This window comes from Meriones unguiculatus, chromosome X, assembly GCF_030254825.1.
Source record: "Meriones unguiculatus strain TT.TT164.6M chromosome X, Bangor_MerUng_6.1, whole genome shotgun sequence".
NCBI lineage: Eukaryota > Metazoa > Chordata > Mammalia > Rodentia > Muridae > Meriones > Meriones unguiculatus.
The window spans coordinates 45,526,523-45,532,351 of record NC_083369.1 but is presented as its reverse complement, the minus strand read 5'-3'; positions in this window follow the sequence as shown (position 1 = coordinate 45,532,351).

Genomic DNA, 5,829 nt, shown 5'->3' with positions numbered 1-5,829 from the left:
TGCAGGCATTTCGTTGTAAGCGGGTTTTTAAGTACTCTGGAGTCATTTCGTTGCAAGCGGGTTTTTAAGTGCTCTGGAGTCATTTCGTTGCAAGCGGGTTTTTAAGTGCTCTGGAGTCATTTCGTTGCAAGCGGGTTTTTAAGTGCTCTGGAGTCATTTCGTTACAAGCGGGTTTTTAAGTGCTCTGGAGTAATTTCGTTGCAAGCGGGTTTTTAAGTGCTCTGGAGTCATTTCGTTGCAAGCGGGTTTTTAAGTGCTCTGGAGTCATTTCGTTGCAAGCGGGTTTTTAAGTGCTCTGGAGTCATTTCGTTGCAAACGGGTTTTTAAGTGCTCTGGAGACATTTCGTTGCAAGCGGGTTTTTAAGTGCTCTGGAGTCATTTCGTTGCAAGCGGGTTTTTAAGTGCTCTGGAGTCATTTCGTTGCAAGCGGGTTTTTAAGTGCTCTGGAGTCATTTCGTTGCAAGCGGGTTTTTAAGTGCTCTGGAGTCATTTCGTTGCAAGCGGGTTTTTAAGTGCTCTGGAGTCATTTCGTTGCAAGCGGGTTTTTAAGTGCTCTGGAGTCATTTCGTTGCAAGCGGGTTTTTAAGTGCTCTGGAGTCATTTCGTTGCAAGCGGGTTTTTAAGTGCTCTGGAGTCATTTCGTTGCAAGCGGGTTTTTAAGTGCTCTGGAGACATTTCGTTGCAAGCGGGTTTTTAAGTGCTCTGGAGTCATTTCGTTGCAAGCGGGTTTTTAAGTGCTCTGGAGTCATTTCGTTGCAAGCGGGTTTTTAAGTGCTCTGGAGTCATTTCGTTGCAAGCGGGTTTTTAAGTGCTCTGGAGTCATTTCGTTGCAAGCGGGTTTTTAAGTGCTCTGGAGTCATTTCATTGGAAGCGGGTTTTTTAGTGCTCTGGATTCATTTCGTTGCAAGCGGGTTTTTAAGTGCTCTGGAGTCATTTCGTTGCATGCGGATTTTTAATTGCTCTGAAGGCATTTCGTTGTAAGCGGGTTTTTAAGTGCTCTGGAGTCATTTCGTTGCAAGCGGGATTTTACGTGTTCTGGAGTCATTTCGTTGCAAGCGGGTTTTTACATACTTCTCAGACATTTCACTGGAAGCGGGTTTTTTAAGTGCTCTGCAGGCATTTCGTTGTAAGCGGGTTTTTAAGTACTCTGGAGTCATTTCGTTGCAAGCGGGTTTTTAAGTGCTCTGAAGGCATTTCGTTGCAAGCGGGTTTTTAAGTGCTCTGGAGTCATTTCGTTGCAAGCGGGTTTTTAAGTGCTCTGGAGTCATTTCGTTGCAAGCGGGTTTTTAAGTGCTCTGGAGTCATTTCATTGCAAGCGGGTTTTTAAGTGCTCTGGAGTCATTTCGTTGCAAGCGGGTTTTTAAGTGCTCTGGAGTCATTTCGTTGCAAGCGGGTTTTTAAGTGCTCTGGAGTCATTTCGTTGCAAGCGGGTTTTTAAGTGCTCTGGAGACATTTCGTTGCAAGCGGGTTTTTAAGTGCTCTGGAGTCATTTCGTTGTAAGCGGGTTTTTAAGTGCTCAGGAGTCATTTCGTTGCAAGCGGGTTTTTAAGTGCTCTGGATTCATTTCGTTGCAAGCGGGTTTTTAAGTACTCTGGAAACATTTCGTTGCAAGCGGGTTTTTAAGTGCTCTGGAGTCATTTCGTTGCATGCGGGTTTTTAAGTGCTCTGAAGGCATTTCGTTGTAAGCGGGCTTTTAAGTGCTCTGGAGTCATTTCGTTGCAAGCGGGTTTTTACGTGTTCTGGAGTCATTTCGTTGCAAGCGGGTTTTTACATACTTCTCAGACATTTCACTGGAAGCGGGTTTTTTAAGAGCTCTGCAGGCATTTCGTTGTAAGCGGGTTTTTAAGTACTCTGGAGTCATTTCGTTGCAAGCGGGTTTTTAAGTGCTCTGGAGTCATTTCGTTGCAAGCGGGTTTTTAAGTGCTCTGGAGTCATTTCGTTGCAAGCGGGTTTTTAAGTGCTCTGGAGTCATTTCGTTACAAGCGGGTTTTTAAGTGCTCTGGAGTAATTTCGTTGCAAGCGGGTTTTTAAGTGCTCTGGAGTCATTTCGTTGCAAGCGGGTTTTTAAGTGCTCTGGAGTCATTTCGTTGCAAGCGGGTTTTTAAGTGCTCTGGAGTCATTTCGTTGCAAGCGGGTTTTTAAGTGCTCTGGAGACATTTCGTTGCAAGCGGGTTTTTAAGTGCTCTGGAGTCATTTCGTTGCAAGCGGGTTTTTAAGTGCTCTGGAGTCATTTCGTTGCAAGCGGGTTTTTAAGTGCTCTGGAGTCATTTCGTTGCAAGCGGGTTTTTAAGTGCTCTGGAGTCATTTCGTTGCAAGCGGGTTTTTAAGTGCTCTGGAGTCATTTCGTTGCAAGCGGGTTTTTAAGTGCTCTGGAGTCATTTCGTTGCAAGCGGGTTTTTAAGTGCTCTGGAGTCATTTCGTTGCAAGCGGGTTTTTAAGTGCTCTGGAGTCATTTCGTTGCAAGCGGGTTTTTAAGTGCTCTGGAGACATTTCGTTGCAAGCGGGTTTTTAAGTGCTCTGGAGTCATTTCGTTGCAAGCGGGTTTTTAAGTGCTCTGGAGGCATTTCGTTGCAAGCGGGTTTTTAAGTGCTCTGGAGTAATTTCGTTGCAAGCGGGTTTTTAAGTGCTCTGGAGTCATTTCGTTGCAAGCGGGTTTTTAAGTGCTCTGGAGTCATTTCGTTACAAGCGGGTTTTTAAGTGCTCTGGAGGCATTTCGTTGCAAGCGGGTTTTTAAGTGCTCTGGAGTCATTTCGTTGCAAGCGGGTTTTTAAGTGCTCTGGAGTCATTTCGTTGCAACCGGGTTTTTAAGTGCTCTGGAGTCATTTCGTTGCAAGCGGGTTTTTAAGTGCTCTGGAGTCATTTCGTTGCAAGCGGGTTTTTAAGTGCTCTGGAGTCATTTCGTTGCAAGCGGGTTTTTAAGTGCTCTGGAGTCATATCATTGGAAGCGGGTTTTTTAGTGCTCTGGAGTCATTTCGTTGCAAGCGGGTTTTTAAGTGCTCTGGAGTCATTTCGTTGCATGCGGGTTTTTAATTGCTCTGAAGGCATTTCGTTGTAAGCGGGTTTTTAAGTGCTCTGGAGTCATTTCGTTGCAAGCGGGTTTTTACGTGTTCTGGAGTCATTTCGTTGCAAGCGGGTTTTTACAAACTTCTCAGACATTTCACTGGAAGCGGGTTTTTTAAATGCTCTGTAGGCATTTCGTTGCAAGCGGGTTTTTAAGTGCTCTGGAGTCATTTCGTTGCAAGCGGGTTTTTAAGTGCTCTGGAGTCATTTCGTTGCAAGCGGGTTTTTAAGTGCTCTGGAGTCATTTCGTTGCAAGCGGGTTTTTAAGTGCTCTGGAGTCATTTCGTTGCAAGCGGGTTTTTAAGTGCTCTGGAGTCATTTCGTTGCAAGCGGGTTTTTAAGTGCTCTGGAGTCATTTCGTTGCAAGCGGGTTTTTAAGTGCTCTGGAGTCATTTCGTTGCAAGCGGGTTTTTAAGTGTTCTGGAGTCATTTCGTTGCAAGCGGGTTTTTAAGTGCTCTGGAGTCATTTCGTTGCAAGCGGGTTTTTAAGTGCTCTGGAGTCATTTCGTTGCAAGCGGGTTTTTAAGTGCTCTGGAGTCATTTCGTTGCAAGCGGGTTTTTAAGTGCTCTGGAGACATTTCGTTGCAAGCGGGTTTTTAAGTGCTCTGGAGTCATTTCGTTGCAAGCGGGTTTTTAAGTGCTCTGAAGGCATTTCGTTGCAAGCGGGTTTTTAAGTGCTCTGGAGTCATTTCGTTGCAAGCGGGTTTTTAAGTGCTCTGGAGTCATTTCGTTGCAAGCGGGTTTTTAAGTGCTCTGGAGTCATTTCGTTGCAAGCGGGTTTTTAAGTGCTCTGGAGTCATTTCGTTGCAAGCGGGTTTTTAAGTGCTCTGGAGTCATTTCGTTGCAAGCGGGTTTTTAAGTGCTCTGGAGTCATTTCGTTGCAAGCGGGTTTTTAAGTACTCTGGAGACATTTCGTTGCAAAAGGGTTTTTAAGTGCTCTGGAGTCATTTCTTTGTAAGCGGGTTTTTAAGTGCTCTGGAGTCATTTCGTTGCAAGCGGGTTTTTAAGTGCTCTGGAGTCATTTCGTTGCAAGCGGGTTTTTAAGTACTCTGGAGACATTTCGTTGCAAGCGGGTTTTTAAGTGCTCTGGAGTCATTTCATTGCATGCGGGTTTTTAAGTGCTCTGAAGGCATTTCGTTGTAAGCGGGCTTTTAAGTGCTCTGGAGTCATTTCGTTGCAAGCGGGTTTTTACGTGTTCTGGAGTCATTTCGTTGCAAGCGGGTTTTTACATACTTCTCAGACATTTCACTGGAAGCGGGTTTTTTAAGTGCTCTGCAGGCATTTCGTTGTAAGCGGGTTTTTAAGTACTCTGGAGTCATTTCGTTGCAAGCGGGTTTTTAAGTGCTCTGGAGTCATTTCGTTGCAAGCGGGTTTTTAAGTGCTCTGGAGTCATTTCGTTGCAAGCGGGTTTTTAAGTGCTCTGGAGACATTTCGTTGCAAGCGGGTTTTTAAGTGCTCTGGAGTCATTTCGTTGCAAGCGGGTTTTTAAGTGCTCTGGAGGCATTTCGTTGCAAGCGGGTTTTTAAGTGCTCTGGAGTCATTTCGTTGCAAGCGGGTTTTTAAGTGCTCTGGAGGCATTTCGTTGCAAGCGGGTTTTTAAGTGCTCTGGAGTCATTTCGTTGCAAGCGGGTTTTTAAGTGCTCTGGAGTCATTTCGTTGCAAGCGGGTTTTTAAGTGCTCTGGAGTCATTTCGTTGCAAGCGGGTTTTTAAGTGCTCTGGAGACATTTCGTTGCAAGCGGGTTTTTAAGTGCTCTGGAGTCATTTCGTTGTAAGCGGGTTTTTAAGTGCTCAGGAATCATTTCGTTGCAAGCGGGTTTTTAAGTGCTCTGGAGTCATTTCGTTGCAAGCGGGTTTTTAAGTACTCCGGAGACATTTCGTTGCAAGCGGGTTTTTAAGTGCTCTGGAGTCATTTCGTTGCATGCGGGTTTTTAAGTGCTCTGAAGGCATTTCGTTGTAAGCGGGCTTTTAAGTGCTCTGGAGTCATTTCGTTGCAAGCGGGTTTTTACGTGTTCTGGAGTCATTTCGTTGCAAGCGGGTTTTTACATACTTCTCAGACATTTCACTGGAAGCGGGTTTTTTAAGTGCTCTGCAGGCATTTCGTTGTAAGCGGGTTTTTAAGTACTCTGGAGTCATTTCGTTGCAAGCGGGTTTTTAAGTGCTCTGGAGTCATTTCGTTGCAAGAGGGTTTTTAAGTGCTCTGGAGTCATTTCGTTGCAAGCGGGTTTTTAAGTGCTCTGGAGTCATTTCGTTACAAGCGGGTTTTTAAGTGCTCTGGAGTCATTTCGTTGCAAGCGGGTTTTTAAGTGCTCTGGAGTCATTTCGTTGCAAGCGGGTTTTTAAGTGCTCTGGAGTCATTTCGTTACAAGCGGGTTTTTAAGTGCTCTGGAGTCATTTCGTTGCAAGCGGGTTTTTAAGTGCTCTGGAGTCATTTCGTTGCAAGCGGGTTTTTAAGTACTCTGGAGACATTTCGTTGCAAGCGGGTTTTTAAGTGCTCTGGAGTCATTTCGTTGCAAGCGGGTTTTTAAGTGCTCTGGAGTCATTTCGTTGCAAGCGGGTTTTTAAGTGCTCTGGAGTCATTTCGTTGCAAGCGGGTTTTTAAGTGCTCTGGAGTCATTTCGTTGCAAGCGGGTTTTTAAGTGCTCTGGAGTCATTTCGTTGCAAGCGGGTTTTTAAGTGCTCTGGAGTCATTTCGTTGCAAGCGGGTTTTTAAGTGCTCTGGAGTCATTTCGTTGCAAGCGGGTTTTTAAGTGCTCTGGAGTCATTTCGTT